General features: G+C 38.7%; 1 long non-coding RNA gene across 3 annotated transcripts; it reads right to left on the minus strand.

The window, feature by feature from the left end:
• Nucleotides 1-1,862: 1,862 nt before the first annotated feature.
• LOC124376879 lies at nt 1,863-15,070 on the minus strand. 3 transcript variants are annotated; one of them, XR_006923945.1, is made up of 11 exons: nt 14,979-15,070; nt 7,254-7,312; nt 6,543-6,631; nt 6,170-6,319; nt 5,878-6,023; nt 5,599-5,743; nt 5,382-5,474; nt 4,231-4,342; nt 3,923-4,146; nt 3,669-3,840; nt 1,863-1,925 (listed from the first exon to the last, which is right to left on the minus strand). It is a non-coding gene; the product is annotated as an uncharacterized LOC124376879 (long non-coding RNA). The 3 variants fall into 3 exon arrangements; XR_006923946.1 differs by lacking the exon at nt 14,979-15,070 and adding an exon at nt 14,435-14,595; XR_006923947.1 differs by lacking the exons at nt 1,863-1,925; nt 3,669-3,840; nt 3,923-4,146; nt 4,231-4,342 and adding exons at nt 4,604-4,788; nt 4,873-5,096; nt 5,180-5,291.
• Between the last annotated feature and the right edge of the window lie 3,034 nt (nt 15,071-18,104).

Consider the following 18,104-nt stretch of genomic DNA (forward strand, 5'->3'; position numbering starts at 1 on the left):
AGCAATAGCCACTGCCCTGGAATTTTATTCAGCACTATCAATTCTGTCATAAATCCGGTGTCTGTCGTCTTGAATGATGTCTGAATGCATTGCATTTGTTTTCAGAGACAACATTTTTTGGACAAGGTTTTGTCTGTTAGGCAAACCATTACACAAGTCCCCACTGTTGCTATTTCTACTTGTGCGGCCCAATGTGTGCTAGAGAACTTTGATGCTGTTACTCTGGTGGACCTCAGGAAAGCTGTCCATGAGTTGAAGCCCACCACCTGCCCCTAGATGCTGTTCCTGCCAGGATTTTGAAGGAGGCTGTTGACATCATAGGTCCCATTCTTTTCTACTTCATAAACAGCTGCTTTAGCGTGGGTACTGTTCCCGCTGCTCTCAAACACGCTATTGTTAGACCGCTGCTCAAGAAACCCAACCTTGATCCCTCCATACTATCTAACTTCCGCCCAATATCTAACCTGTCATGTCTGTCTAAGTTGATGGAGAAGCTTGTTCTCACCCAGCGTCAGTCTCACCTTCAACTGCACGGCATTGGTGATACATTTCAGTCCGGTTTCAGGTCGAGACATAGCACTGAATCAGCACTATTGAGGGTCCATAATGACATTCTTGGAGCCTTGGATGGTAAAAGCTCTGTGGTTTGGGTGTTACTGGACCTTACTGCTGCATTTGACACCGTGGACCATGCCATCCTCATCTCTCGTCTTCAACATGTTGTTGGTCTGCAGGGTGCAGTACTAAATTGGTTCTCATTATACCTCACTAACAGAACTTTTTCAGTAATGCTAGATGATCATTCTTCCTCGGTTGCTCCTCTGTCATCTGGTGTGCCTCAGGGATCTATTCTTGGTTCTATTCTGTTCTCACTCTATATGCTGCCACTTGGACAACTCATCTCCAATCATAATGTTCAATTTCATTTCTATGCTGACGACCTCCAGATCTATCTTCCTGTGATTCAGAGTAATCGTTCCGCATTGGACCCTCTCCATAGTTGCCTTCAGGATATTAAACAGTGGCTTTCCCAGAACTTCCTTCATCTAAATGAAGTAAAGACTGAGTACATCCTGTTTAGCTCGGACTTACCCAGCAGTTCTCTGAGTTTTGGTCCTCTTACACCTCAGTTTGCACCTACCGTGCGTAACCTGGGTGTTATTTTTGACCAAAGTATGCACTTCGATAAGCAGATCAGTGCAGTAGTGAAGGCGAGCTTTTATCAGCTAAGGCTCCTCAGCAAGGTCAAATCTTTCTTGTCCCAAACTGACCTTGAAAAAGCTATACATGCCTTCATCAGCTCGAGGATTGACTATTGTAATGCCCTTCACACTGGACTTAACCAATCACTTTTAAATCGGCAGCACGTCTTCTCACCAACACCTCCAAATGCTCCCACATCACCCCTGTCCTCCGCTGGCTTTATTGGCTTCCGGTGCTGTTTAGGGTGGAGTATAAGGTCCTGCTATTTGTGTTCAAGACAATTAATGATCTGGCCCCGTCATACCTCGCCGAATTATTAAAGGTCTACCAACCAGCCAGAACTCTCCGCTCCTCTGGACATACCTCTCTGGTTGTTCCTAAATGCAACTATAAAAAGTTTGGAGGCCGGTCATTCACACATATGATGCGTCACTGAGCTGAGTATTTTTAAATCGCAGTTGAAAACTCATTTGTTCAGACAAGCTTTTAACACGTAGCCCTGATTCAACTGCTATTTCATGTTTATTGTGTCTTATTTTAATTTATTTTCTTATTTTCTTTATTTATTTTTAATTTATTACTTTAAATTAAACTTTTAACTTTTATTTTTAATGTTTATTTTTTGCTTTACTGGAAAGCGCCTTGTGCTCCTTTTGGTGGTTGTAATGCACTTTATAAATAAAGTTTGATTGATTGATTGATTGACATGTCACTGTCCCATCCTACAAATAAGTAAATAAAAACCTGGTTAACATTATGCCATAGCATAGCATTCAAAATGACAAATGCACCATTAAGAAAATGTACACTACACACCTACAGTTGTGTTCAAAATTATTCAACCCCCAATGCTGTAAATGGTTTTAGGGAATTTAGTGTACATTTGTAATTGTATTCAGAATGAAATCCTACAAGGACTTCTTAAAGAACCATATGCAACTAAAATGACATCAATTAGTTTTGTAATACAGTAGTAAATGTTTCTTTTGTGAATTCTTCATTGACATAATTATTCAACCCCTTAAAGACTACCACTCTGAAGAACAGAGGTTCAATGAAGTGTTTTCAATCAGGTATTGAAAACACCTGTGGATATCAGGGAGCAGCAATAAAGCCTAATAAGCACCAATTATTCAGATTTAAAATGACTGTGATACTCAGCTCCTTCTAGACATTTACTGGTGTGGTTACAAACATGGTGAGGTCAAGAGAATGGTCCAGGAAGACAAGAGAACAGGTGATTACTCTTCACAGGAAGGGCAATGGCTATAAGAAGATTGCAAAGATGTTAAACATACCAAGAGACACCATAGGAAGCATCATTCGCAAATTCAAGGCAAAGGGCACTGTTGAAACGCTACCTGGTCGTGGCAGAAAGAAGATGCTGACTTCGACTGCTGTGCGCTACCTGAGCGTAGAGTGGAGAAAAGTCCCGTGTGACTGCTGAGGAACTGAGAAAAGATTTGTCAGATGTGGGTACTGAAGTTTCTGCTCAGACAATACGGCGCACCCTGCGTAATGAAGGCCTCCATGCCAGAACTCCCAGGCGCACCTTGCTGTCCCCAAAGAATAAGAAGAGTCGACTGCAGTATGCCAAAAGTCATGTGGACAAACCACAGAAGTTTTGGGATAGTGTTCTGTGGACTGATGAAACAAAATTAGAACTGTTTGGGCCCATGGATCAACGCTATGTTTGGAGGAGGAAGAACAAGGCCTATGAAGAAAAGAACACCTTGCCTACTGTGAAGCATGGCGGGGGTCAATCATGCTTTGGGGCTGTTTTGCTTCTGCAGGTACTGGGAAGCTTCAGCGTGTGCAAGGTACCATGAATTCTCTTCAGTACCAGGAGATATTGGATGACAATGTGATGCAGTCCGTCACAAACCTGAGGCTTGGAAGGCGTTGGACCTTTCAACAGGACAATGATCCCAAGCATACCTCCAAGTCCACTAGAGCATGGTTGCAGATTAAAGGCTGGAACATTTTGAAGTGGCCATCGCAGTCACCAGACTTAAATCCGATTGAGAACCTCTGGTGGGACTTAAAGAAAGCAGTTGCAGTGCGCAAGCCTAAGAATGTGACTGAACTGGAGGCTTTTGCCCATGATGAATGGGCGAAGATACCCGTAGATCGCTGCAAGACACTTGTGTCAAGCTATGCTTCACGTTTAAAAGCTGTTATAACTGTAAAAGGATGTTGTACTAAGTACTAAGATTGAATGTCACTTGGGGGTTGAATAAAACTGATGTGAGCTCAGAAAAGACATTTGTGGTTATTTCATTATAAATGTTATGTTATATTTGTCTGACCTACATGTGCCTCTTTGATTTAATTGTAAGCAGGATGACTGAATGATCATAATCAATGTCAAACCTAACAAAACAATCAATTTCAGTGGGGGTTGAATAATTTTGAACACAACTGTACATAACCCACAATAACAAGTAAAACAGTTCCATTCATACCATTCTCAACTTAAGCAGCTGACTCAGCATTGGACATCAAATCCAAGAGTTCTGTGGTGGGTACAAGTCCATGGCTTTCCTTTATTACTTTTGCTTTAAAAGTGGTTGGCCACTTCTCCAAGAATTTGTTTGCCGTGGCCTCACCAAACAGAAATCTGAAATCTTGTTTTATCTGCAATGTAACACACAGAAGTGATGAGTGATACATAATGCTACATTGGATATTTTGGTGATGCTGTGAATTAAGGTCATACCAGTCCTGGTGTGTCCAGAAATCGTGGGAAGACCAAGAAGACATCTGATGATTTGGCTTCATCGTTGACCATTGCTTGCCGATATATGAAGGTCATTTTCATTTTGTCACTGACAGTCTTTTCATCACCAGAGTGTCTCATAACAGCAATAGCTGCTTCCACATCCTCATCAGATGGCTTTCTGTCAAAGGTGGAGGGCTGACGAACAAGACCTGGCCCACCAACTTAAGACAAAATAAAATGTTGAAAAACTTTCTGTACAATTCACAGGTCACCAATATAATCACGTCACTGATCAGTAAACATACCTTTAGGAGATTTGCTGACTGAGGCACCTCTTTCCTCTGCTGTTTTTCTTTGTATGGTCTTCAATCGCCATGCAAGGTATCCTGAGTCACTCTCTGGATCGTAGTAATGTTCCTAAATGATTATACATAAATTTTAAAGGAGTACTATTAACATTTCAAAGAGTGAATATGTGCATAATGTTGCAATAACCCATTTTCTTACATATAAATGTTATGTTATATTTGTCTGACCTACATGTGCCTCTTTGATTTAATTGTAAGCAGGATGACTGAATGATCATAATCAATGTCAAACCTAACAAAACAATCAATTTCAGTGGGGTTGAATAATTTTGAACACAACTGTACATAACCCACAATAACAAGTAAAACAGTTCCATTCATACCATTCTCAACTTCAGCAGCTGACTCAGCATTGCGCATCAAATCCAAGAGTTCTGTGGTGGGTACAAGTCCATGGCTTTCCTTTATTACTTTTGCTTTAAAAGTGGTTGGCCACTTCTCCAAAAATTTGTTGGCCGTGGCCTCACCAAACAGAAATCTGAAATCTTGTTCTATCTGCAATGTAACACACAGAAGTGATGAGTGATACATAATGCTACATTGGATATTTTGGTGATGCTGTGAATTAAGATGTCATACCAGTCCTGGTGTATCCAGAAATCGTGGGAAGACCAAGAAGACATTTGATGATTTGGCTTCATCGTTGACCATTGCTTGCCGATATATGAAGGTCATTTTCATTTTGTCACGGACAGTCTTTTCATCAGCAGAGTGTCTCAAAACAGCAATAGCTGCTTCCACATCCTCATCAGATGGCTTTCTGTCAAAGGTGGAGGGCTGACGAACACGACCTGGCCCACCAACTTAAGACAAAATAAAATGTTAAAAACTTTCTGTACAATTCACAGGTCACCAATATAATCACGTCACTGATCAGTAAACATACCTTTAGGAGATTTGCTGACTGAGGCACCTCTTTCCTCTGCTGTTTTTCTTTGTATGGTCTTCAATCGCCATGCAAGGTATCCTGAACCACTCTCTGGATCGTAGTAATGTTCCTAAGTGATTATAAATACATTTTAAAGGAGTACTATTAACATTTCAAAGAGTGAATATGTGCATAATGTTGCAATAACCCATTTTCTTACATATCCATGTTGTGAGTATGGGTCTTCTAGATAGGGAAACAAAGCTACTATCCCCTGTGCATACATCACTCTGACACTTTTGGGGGGGATGTCCTAGCATATGAATTCAAAGTTAACATCATACTCAAATGACATTGCACAACACAATTTACATAATTAATATTTGTAAAATAATAACAATGTTTATTTAAAGCCCAGCTATATGCTTAATGCTTACCCATGTGTTTCTGTCATCTCAGCAGCAAGTATGTTAATCATCTTCTGGTGGCATCTGTCATGGATTTGGTTTTTCCATACTCTTGCATAATTTGTTCACCACCAGGCTTTGATTTTTCAATCAACTATAGGTGTCAATGTGCTTTCTGTTATTGTAAAACCATATGTAATAATGATGGAAAAAAAAATGTTATCTAAAGAACACTTCCCATGGTGAAACAACATTCAGATTGGACTTAACAATTTAAGCAACTTGGACTTAGCAATTTCCACCACTTACCGCTTTTGCCTCGTAGTTTATGTGGCATGGCCTTTTAGGCTGGCTTCCTTCGGCAGCGGCTTCTTCTTTAACAGTGTCACACATTGTGAAATTCAGGATGAAGGTGTCATCAGATGTACCTGAGCTTGATGATAACTGAGAGGCACCTGTTCATTATGAAATTGGTACAAAATATAGAAACATATTACAAGAAAAAAGTTACTGGTATTTTAAGACAATAAAGTATTTTTTGATGTTCTCATTCCGGCCTTTAAATTAAACAAACGAATTTGTGAATTGTCTGAATGAATACCTAGTCCTCCATTGCCCAGCATGATTCTCAGAGTTCCAGGTGACTCCTTCACTATTTCTTCAAAAACCTCCGTGTCAACTTCTGTGTCTGACTGGTCATACACCTTAATGTCTGGCTGCGTGCTTTCTGGTATGTTGAATTTTAGACACGCTGTTTAAAATAATTTAATAAAAAACATGCATTTCCCACAAGAATCAAAGTTCATATTAAAGTTTGCCTCATGTATTCACTAAATGAAAGACAAGTATCTGCAGCCAATTTTATGTCACTTAAAAGAAAATGATTATTGACCTAACTAGATATCATAATATAATTGGTTAAAGCTGTATTATTTTGTAATATATAAGCTATAGCTTTAACCTAATGTACCCACCTTCTTTCAAGTAAGCATTGAATGTCAGCTCAGACAGCTTGATGTATTTCTGCTCTTCCCCGAATTAAACACGCAACAGCATTTTGCCCCTGTTAACAAAGAAAATATATATTCAAAATCATAATTTAGGGCTGGTTCAACTAAGAGTTACCTATCCATTTCTCTCATGCACTATGCATTACTTAGATGTTACACTGCAATTACAAATGGCAGCTGAAGAAGACAAAGTTGTGCTGGTTGAATATAACGTTAATGTATATTCAACCATATAACGAATATTTTCTGCAGCAAATTAAAGCTAGTTAAAGTTAAGAGGCATGGTCTCCAATTAGCTACCAAATAACTGTTTCAAAGTTAGCTAGCTCATTAGCTATTTTAGTTCGAACAGTAACCCGTTAAAATTGTTAAGCCATGTTAAACAAACACGTCATGCAATCAGTGATCTAAGTTATCGTTTTATAAGACCAACATTAACTATCAGATGCATGCTAACATTACCAGTATATATAAAAAACCTAGATTAACGTTGCCTGGGAAGCTAAAAAATACATTATATCATTCTGACCAACTTCATTCGTGAAAATATTGCAGCAGATAAAGAAACAGTTACCGATACGGATTGCTATAACTTGTAATATGACCTCACACTTTTAAAATTATGTAAAGTTAAAAAATACCGTTTTGGTGTGGACAACAAAGGATATTACTTACCTAGCAATATCAGTGACCTAGCGTTGATCCTTCACAATCTTCCTCCACCGAAATTCGTGCTAAACGTTTGAGAAGCACAGCAGAGTGGTGGGTTTTCATCACTGTTGTAGAGCTAAAATTGTCACTGCGTTTCTGCAGATTTTTACACTCACTTTTAACTTCACTTTTAACTTAGTATACTAAAGGAAGTGAGTACACAGTAAAAAATCGGGTGTTAATATTTCAGAGTAAAGTTAGTTTAACTTTACTCTGAAATATTAACACCCGATTTTTTACTGTGTACTCACTTCCTTTAGTATACTTTAGCAGCTGGATTTTGAACACGCTGAAAGTGTTTCTTGGTCTGTTTAGGAATCCTATACAAAGATCATTAAAATTACATTTATAAAAAATCATTACAATGTTTTCTCAGGTCATGTTTTCACATTTGTATTTGGTTGCACACGTCAGTATGGTGGAAAGCTGATTATTTCTTTCACATTGTTGTTAGAGTAAAATGATGGCTAAAATAAAATATTTTGAACATGTATTTCACTTAAAGTTCTTTAGTGTCTGCAGAAAAGGCAGGTCTTTGGAGGCACAGTCACTGATGTGTAAGAAGACCAGTGGGGAGAACAGGTTTGCAAACAATTTCTTATAATTAAACCATTTCTCTCTCAAGGATAGTCATTGTGAACTGAACACTGTTGTCTTGAAACAACACACATTGAAGATTGTCACCAAACGGGGTTCTACAGATGGCAGTCTTTAAGAGGCAGGGATCGTTTTGGAGGGTAAACAAGTGATTGCAGGATTACAGAGCATTCCTGCAGCATGTGTCACTTTAATATAGGGGACACTTTAAATAAGAATTATTTTAAAGATTGAGCAAAACTTTAAAAGAAATTGTTTTATGAGAGTTTGAATATGGTGATTCAAATGCACTGAATATTATGTTTCTAAAATATTGTACAGTAGAAAGAGCTAAACATGAATTCAGTGATAGTCAGGGTCTCTCTGAGTAAAGATTTTTATTTAAGGAAGGTAACATAAAGGTGATTTAGCTTTTACAGTATTTACTGTTTTACTGAAGAGTCTTAAACACTATACAGTAAAGATGTTTTACGAGTGTTTAAATATGGGCCTTGATTTTATATATATATATATATATATATATATATATATATATATATATATATATATATATATATATATATACACAGTGGAACCCGGTTATGTCGATGTCCTAGGGGGTCGCCAAAAAGCATCGAGGTAATCGATGATCGAGATAAACGAAAATCAAAATGGCGACAATATATTAACGTGCTTGAAATTTCTTTATGTACATGATGTGCGTTAATAAATGAGAATGTGCATGCACGTGTTTTTGAAGGTTTTTACACAACAGCGTTGCCGCGATTTGTTTGATGAAGGCATGCTATAAAAATACATACAGTACATGTTTATCTGTCAGGAATCCACCTGCCACGCCCCCTTCGGCCCCTTCGGCGTGTCAGGTGTTTTCTCGCCGCTTTCTCTGAAGCTCCGGCTTCAATCGCACATATGGTGCTCGTTTATCATCATCACCAGCTCCTATTTAAACTTCCACACTCTCACTGTCCGTTATTGTTGGTATATGTTGGTTCACGGTGGTCGTTGTTATCGCGCATGCGTATCCCGCACGTGCCTTCCCACGGCACTCTCTCAACGGCTGCGGTTTTCTTCCCAAAGCACACCGCGGATTCCCCCCGATCCTGCCGGTGTTCATTCTATGCTTTTGGATGGTCATCACACGTTCCGCGCCGCCAAGCGCGGCTTTCGCCTCCCGTTCATCGCATAACATTTAACAACAAAAGGCATATGTGCACTAACTAACAGCAGAGATTCACCAGTTGTCAGGAATCCACCTGCCACGCCTCCTTCAGAGGCTGTCATTGCCTCCACGCGCTCCCAAGCGCGCAGCGCAAATCATGCACAGCTGAAGCGCGTTACTCACTCACTCCCGGCCCCCATATAAACCGTCACTCACCCACACTCGGGGTCCGTTATTATATGTTTTCATGCGTGGTCGTGTGTATGCTGCACCCGCTACATACCGTCTCCTCCCGGACTCCTCGCTCACTCCACGGCTGCGTTTTCCTTCCCAGCGCACTCGGACTTTCTCGCTTCCCCGTCGCTTCCTCGATAACGCACCGTTGATGTTATTATTGGACTGCCGTTTGCCGGATTATCCCGATCTACTTGGGTATTTTGTGTTGGCTCTGCCTTTGTTAAATAAAGTTTCTGTTTGCCGTTACTCCGGCTTCCGCCTCCGCACCACGCCTAACACCAGTATACAATACAACACCTGTAGCATCTGTAAGCCTTGATTTTTCCGCCACTTCCATGAGTTCTTCTGCGGCTGCACGAGATAACCGACGTTAAATGGCAAATTTTTCCCCCCTTGTGCTCGAGATATTAGGGTTCGGCGACATAAAAAAAGTCGACATAACCGAGAATTTGGCGGTTCCACTTCAAAAACATCGACTTAATAGGGTTGTCGAGATAACCGAGGTCCAGATAACCGGGTTCCACTGTATATATATATATATATATATATATATATATATATATATATATATATATATATATATTTACACCACTAACAAGAAATTGTATTATTTGTGCTTTGTGCTTTGTGCTCTTCTTTTTTTTCTTTTTTTTTTTTTTAAAATAACCCCACTCTTAGTGCTGGTCACAAGCCCGGGTAAATGGGGAGGGTTGTGTAAATGGGAAGGGCATCCAGCGTATAAACATGTGCCAAATCAAACATGCGGAGGATCCGCTGTGGCAACCACTAATGGGAGAAGCCGAAAGAAAGTTTTTAATAAAGGAAATGTCATTCTGAAGCGTCTTTACATCTATTTTGATCGCTCCCACCACCAATACCGTAAGTGTACGATTAGTCGCGCAACACAAAGAAAAGTGCGGCTGCTTGACCGTTTCAAGCTGCGGCTGGTTTAACCGCAGTCCTTCCGCTGTCCTCTGCTTGGTGTGCCTCTTCCCCTGAGGCTGTCTTTCTCCGTCATTTATTTATTTATTTATTTATTTATTTATTTATTTATTTGACAGGGACAGTGTACATTAATTAACATTACTGTAAATGCACCAAAATTAGCCAAAAGGCTATTTTTCATCCGTTGTCCCTGGACAGATCTTAAAATTGTCAACCTAAAAACAAAGAATTACAGAGAACAATACAAATATATAAAAATAGTAAAACAGATATAATTCTTCAAATCTTATTGCTTAATACAATATACAAGTTTACTATAAAACAGAAATTCGGGTTAAGGGAAAAACACCTATTCTTATTAATGCTGACATATCTGATTTTATAACTGAAAGGTTATAAAAATGGGTAGATGTTACGTCTCCGTACTGAAACAGAGCGCACTGATTATAGTCTCTTTAGCTGCAAGTGTGCGCTCGTTTCTACACTAGATGGCTAAAAATAACTTTCTTTCGGCTTCTCCTATTAGCCGGTCGCCACAGCAGATCATCCATGTGTTTAATTTCGTACATGTTTTTATGCTAGATGCCCTTCCTAACGCAACCCTCCCCAATTATCTGGGCTTGGGACCGGCACTAAGGCTTGTGCAACCTGACCGGGGATCGAACCCGGGTCATGCAGTGAGAGCCAAAAATATTTGGACATATTTTTTGTTCAGCAAAATGGGATTTTTCCCCAAACTGTTAGAACAAAGCTGGAGGCACACAATGATATAGAATGTTAGTATGTGGTAGCATGAGATTTTCTCTTCACTTCTTCTAGGAGACCCAAACCTGTTCCAGCATGACAATCCCCCTGTGCACAAAGCCAGATCCACAAAGTACATTGTAATGTTTGCAACGTAAGCATTTGGTAAAGAGGCAGCAATGGTAAAAACACCATGAACCTGATTAACACTGCTATAATTAAAATGTTGGTTTTCTTCTATGTTTCACTCTGACCCTTGGTATAACTCAAACTTTCATTTCCTGCTATTATTTTCCCCTGACCTGGTATAACTAACATTTGAATATTCTTTTATTTTATTTTGTTCTAACGCATTATTATTATTATTATTATTATTATTATTATTAGCAGAAGCTGAAGTAAGGGATTACACAATGGAAAGTGAAAAGTGGAGTCACACAGTATAATAGGGATTTTGGGGCTGGTTCTTCCCACAGTCTATCTACATGTATGATCCGTGAGTCAGACATGTCTAGTGTCACTGTGGCCAAATCATGTCATTTTCATTCGGTTTCAATTCAGTTTCTATTTATGGCCTCTGGTGCGATCCTGTACCTCCTTTGCAAAAGGTTTTGGTTTGGAGCATAGGTCCTGCTTATTTGTTTAAAGGATCAATTCCTCTAAGCCTTATTGCTGCTCTTTTCTCCTGGGATTCCAGCAGAATGCACATCTGCCACATTCAGAAAAGAAAAGAATAAATGTGAGAGCAGGCAGTTAGCAGAGAAGTATATACAGGGAGTGCAGAATTATTAGGCAAATGAGTATTTTGACCACATCATCCTCGTTATGCATGTTGTCTTACTCCAAGCTGTATAGGCTGGAAAGCCTACTACCAATTAAGCATATTAGGTGATGTGCATCTCTGTAATGAGAAGGGGTGTGGTCTAATGACATCAACACCCTATATCAGGTGTGCATAATTATTAGGCAACTTCCTTTCCTTTGGCAAAATGGGTCAAAAGAAGGACTTGACAGGCTCAGAAAAGTCAAAAATAGTGAGATATATTGCAGAGGATGCAGCAGTCTTAAAATAGCCAAGCTTCTGAGCGTGATCATCGAACAATCAAGCGTTTCATTCAAAATAGTCGACAGGGTCGCAAGAAGCGTGTGGAAAAACCAAGGCGCAAAATAACTGCCCGTGAACTGAGAAAAGTCAAGCGTGCAGCTGCCAAGATGCCACTTGCCACCAGTTTGGCCATATTTCAGAGCTGCAACATCACTGGGTGCCCAAAAGCACAAGGTGTGCAATACTCAGAGACATGGCCAAGGTAAGAAAGGCAGAAAGTCGACCACCACTGAACAAGACACACAAGCTGAAAGCGTCAAGACTGGGCCAAGAAATATCTCAAGACTGATTTTTCTAAGGTTTTATGGACTGATGAAATGAGTGAGTCTTGATGGGCCAGATGGATGGGCCCGTGGCTGGATTGGTAAAGGGCAGAGAGCTCCAGTCCGACTCAGACGCCAGCAAGGTGGAGGTGGAGTACTGGTTTGGGCTGGTATCATCAAAGATGAGCTTGTGGGGCCTTTTCGGGTTGAGGATGGAGTCAAGCTGAACTCCCAGTCCTACTGCCAGTTTCTGGAAGACACCTTCTTCAAGCAGTGGTACAGGAAGAAGTCTGCATCCTTCAAGAAAAACATGATTTTCATGCAGGACAATGCTCCATCACACACGCCCAAGTACTCCACAGCGTGGCTGGCAAGAAAGGGTATAAAAGAAGAAAATCTAATGATATGGCCTCCTTGTTCACCTGATCTGAACCCCATTGAGAACCTGTGGTCCATCATCAAATGTGCGATTTACAAGGAGGAAAACAGTACACCTCTGAACAGTGTCTGGGAGGCTGTGGTTGCTGCTGCACGCAATGTTGATGGTGAACAGATCAAAACACTGACAGAATCCATGGATGGCAGGCTTTTGAGTGTCCTTGCAAAGAAAGGTGGCTATATTGGTCACTGATTTGTTTTGTTTGGTTTTGAATGTCAGAAATGTATATTTGTGAATGTTGAGATGTTATATTGGTTTCACTGGTAAAAATAAATAATTGAAATGGGTATGAATTTGTTTTTTGTTAAGTTGCCTAATAATTATGCACAGTAATAGTCACCTGCACACACAGATATCCCCCTAAAATAGCTAAAACTAAAAACTACTTCCAAAAATATTCAGCTTTGATATTAATGAGTTTTTTGTGTTCATTGAGAACATGGTTGTTGTTCAAATTAAATCCTCAAATAAAATTAATCCTCAAAAATACAACTTGCCTAATAATTCTGCACTCCCTGTATATATATATATACATGATTAGATTATTATTATAGAATTATTATTATTCTATAATAAAGTGCTGAATAAAATACTGAAATTTGTTATTGTGCTCGATATTCATTCTAGTGATGCCGAACCCTCTCTCTCTCTTATATCCTGAAAAGTGAACAGTAACAAACTTACAGCAGGGTCACCAAATTTTATAAGGCACAATTACAGGTTATCGGAATCCATTACCTCCCTTTATTTTACATGCAATGACTTGAATGTTCTCCATATTTACTCTGGTGATGCCTAACACTCTCTGTATTATATCCTGAAAAATATTTGGCTCTCATGTCAACAGTGACAAACTTACAGCAGGGTCACCAAATTTGATAAGGCATTATTACAGGTTATCAAAATCCGTTACCTCCCTCTATCTCACATGCATTAACTTGAATGTTCTCCATATTCACTCTGGTGATGCCTAACACTCTCTGGATTATATCCTGAAAAACATTTTGATAACCTGTAATGGTGCCTTATCAAATTTGGTGACCCTGCTGTAATTTTGTCACTGTTGACTTTTCAAGATATAGGAGAGAGAGAGAGAGAGAGGGTTCGGGATCACTAGAATGAATATGGAGAACAATAACAAATTTCAGTATTTTATTCAGCACTTTATTATCGAATAACAATAATTATATAATTATAATTAAATCAAATATATATATATATATATTATTATTATTATTATTATATATATAATATAATATATAATATAATAATAATAATAATAATAATAATAATAATAATAATAATATATAATATATATATATATATATTATTATTATTATTATTATTATTATATATAATACACACATATATATATATATATATATATATATATATATATAATATATATATATATATATATATATATATTTTGTGGCGCATGCAACTGTTTCTTTGCAGCACGACGGCAATGTTCTGCACGCGCGTTCAAGGTAACGTGCAACAACATTTAATGAGCAGTAGACGCCGATGTTTGCATTTACGCTGTTTGCGTAGTGAACTTCTCTAGACGATCTTTTTAAGCTGCATTTTAGCAACAGCGCCCTCTATGGTCACAACATACGATGGTCACAGATTCTGGTGTAACACGTGACGTACCAGTGCCAATTCGATCCCACTGCATGTGTGGAGTTTGATATTGGACTTCCTGAAGTGGAGAAACTGATGCTGGATCTGTGATGATCACAAATGTTGAGCTCAGTAGCTCCTACTTTTATACCAAAGACTGTTGAAAGAACATTTACTCCAGTGCTCATGTTAGTTCTCACTGTCCAGTGTTCTGTATTGTTGAAAGATTTATGATCAAACTCTTGATGTCACCCAAATGAGGATGGGTTCCCCTTTTGAGTCTGGTTCCTCTCAAGGTTTCTTCCTCATTACATCTAAGGGAGTTTTTCCTTGCCACAGTCGCCATGGATGCTCATCAGGGATAAATACACATCATTCACCTTGACTGTTGATTTCTGTAAAGCTGCTTTGAGACAATGTCTGTTGTGAAAAGCGCTATAGAAATAGACTTGACTTGACCTGACTTGACTAACACCTGTTATCATCCCTGCGGTCTTTCCACAAGCTGTATTTCATAGAAAACACAAACGCATTATTCCGATAGAAAGTCGTTTCTAAGGAAAAACTCACTCACTTTTCTTCTGCACTGCTTGTTGTTGGACTTGAATCTCACCGCTTCTGGCTGCTGTTGAAGTTTTTCCAACCGCTCCTTAAAATGGAATCGAGGATGAGAAACACTTTCACTTTCGAAAAACTGACTCGACACTTTGAACCGACACTTTGACGAGTTGGAAACGGAATTAATTTAATCGCACTCCGTCAAATTTATTTTAATGAGCAAGAACTAAAAGAGAAAGTGCTGTGATTAATAACAGCATGTAGTGTAGATGTTGTGGAAAAGAGGAAAGTCAGTCTTTTTCTTCCTTTTAGAAACTGCTCCATCCTGAACTCCATACTGTGTCTCACTGGTGCCGAATGTGAAAGTGGGTCCTGAAAAAAGGTTTCTTCTCAAATCTTTTCAAGTTTTGTGCCCTCACTTTTAGATTTTCAAACGAGTACTTCATAATTAACAGCTTCCAATTTTGTTACTGTTGATAAAACTTGTCAAATGTGTGTCATATTAAATTATAAATGTTATTAAACATAAAAAAGCAAGTTTTGAACATAAATTTTAATGAGGCTTTGTGCCTGTTCTACTTTTATGTCTGACTCCACTGTAGAACGTGTTGACTGAGTTTGACATCATCTTGTATTTCTACTAATCATTAAACTCACACAAACTCCAAAGAAAGTAAATAATGAAACAAAGCAGCAGCTTCTCCAGAGTCAGTTCCCCCACAGCCCCAGCAGTCTGTGCTTCCAGCATCTGCAATAAAATTACAGTTGAAACAAACAGCCAAACACTCCACCAATTCCTTTCCTTCCAACCCCATCTCTTTTCCAATAGCTTCACATCCCCATCCAAACTGTGATTTTTAACCCTTTCATTCTCCCAGGATACCTGTATTACTACTCTTGTGGGTGAAACCTGCTCTGGACTTCAAGGTTCAAGTTTATTGCCATTTGCACAGATACATTGCACTACATGAATATTGGAATTCTTGTGCATTTCTCAGAATCAGTTTTAGTCACAAAAGGTTCACACAGTAAAAGGAGAGAACTGGTTGAAATAAACTCAGCAGAGCTACGAGACATGCTGTGGGACTGATTTACTCTCTGCACTGAAATCCTTATTCCCACAGTTTGGATCTCCATTGTGCAGCTCCACTCTGTAAAGAGGCCACCAGGAGAACCATCACACCAGAGGAACAAAACACCACCAACACCATCATTAATGTACATCTTTAGAAGAAACAAAGAATGAAAATAGAGATACAGTTTTACTTTCAGATGAACAGAGCTTTGGATAGTTTCCATAAACATGTCTAGATCATTTCTGAACAAAGAAAAGAGAGAGTAGAGCAAGTAGATTTTTTGATTTTGTAGTGAAATTTAGCAGGAAACATAAATGAATTAAATCATGTTTTAACTTTTGAGTAGTTAAAACCTCTTAGTCTTCAGTAGCGTGCCAGTATGACCAATATCGCAGTGTTCTCAGGTGTTAATGTTTAACAATAGATTAAATGAAAAGGGACAAAATTACAAACTAAAAATCATTCTAAAGCTCTAAGCCTCAAGCAGCGATTTTAGATCACTGTTTTTCAATGGAAAACGTATAATAATTGTATTTGCTAAATTTGTATAAGCAGTACACACAAACACCATGAAAAGAAAAAAAAATTCTGTACTTACATTATTATTGAATAAACGAGTCACAAACACATCCACTGCTGCTAATTCTGGTTTATTAGGAAAGATAAAGCTCCACTAAACAACATGCTGTGAAGCATTTTTGCTCCAACCAAACAATAGTGTTGTGATTTAGATGTTTTTTCTTTTGTTTACATCACAGATGTTCCTATTGGTGTATTGTTTGTATGTTTCGTGAAGCAGGAAGTAAATAGGATTAGTATGGAGGAAGTGAGAGCAGCGATCAAGAGGATGAAGAGTGGAAAGTCAGTTGGACCAGATGACATACCGATAGAAGCATGTAGATGTTTAGGAGAGATGGCAGTGGAGTTTTTAACCAGATTGTTTAACAAGATTCTGGAAGGTGAGAAGATGCCTGAGGAATGGAGAAGGAGTGTGCTGGTACCGATCTTTAAGCATAAGGGAGATGTGCAGACCTGCAGTAACTACAGGGGAATTAATTTGATCAGTCACACCATGAAGTTATGGGAAAGAGTAGTGGAAGCCAGGCTGAGAGAAGAGGTGACCATCCTCCCCTATGGGCTAACAAGCCCCTAAAATTGTACTACGTAGAGTGCAGATCCACCCCTCAGCCTTTAGCATTGTCTAGCGATTAAAATTAAATAACAGAGCATTAAACAACGACCAAAATATGAATCCGCACTCTAGCAAAGGCTCAGTCAAAGCTCTCCTTCCACCCTTGACTAGAAAGGAGTAAAAGACTCAACCTCCTTATCTGTTAAAGTATTATACTTGCTACAACACTTCCCTATGATTAATTCAAGTGTGTAATTCAAAGTAATCTTTAAATGAAAATGCATTAAAGTCAACATCATCTTGAACATTGTTGGTCCAGCACACATGTCGACTCTCAGATACTTTGCACATCGTAGAGAGCCAGCTGTAAGGCCACTGCTCTCTTCTCCTCATCATCTTCATCCTCCTCGTCATCCTTTGAAACGCTCGAATCCCATTCTGATGTCTGTGAAACACAATCAGAGCAGTAAATGTCCATGCTATTTTTCATTTATTTTATTTATTTTTTCTTGCTTACTTTCCCCAACACTTCCTGCTAGACTTTCAAGCCCATGTAATTTACATTTACATTTTACATTTGTGGCATTTAGCAGACGCCCTTATCCAAAGAGACGTACAAAAGTACGTACAAAATTTACAATGCAAGGAAGTGGTGTAACTCTAGCAGGAGTAAGTAAAGTCAGGCCAGTAGCAAACATAAGTACGTTCTTCAATGACACTTCAGTCTGATATTCTTAAAAAAAAAAATTATTTAAGAAATTATTTAACCAAAAATTGTGTTTTGACTTTTTTTTTATTGGTTTAAAGATTTCACCAGTTTATTGGTTATTGGTTTAAAGATTTCACCAAACAGAATATCTATTTTTAAACACAAATATCAAACCTTCACAGTCGAGGAAATAGTCTCACCAAAAGCAAATTGGATACTTTTTGC

This window comes from Silurus meridionalis, chromosome 23, assembly GCF_014805685.1.
Source record: "Silurus meridionalis isolate SWU-2019-XX chromosome 23, ASM1480568v1, whole genome shotgun sequence".
NCBI lineage: Eukaryota > Metazoa > Chordata > Actinopteri > Siluriformes > Siluridae > Silurus > Silurus meridionalis.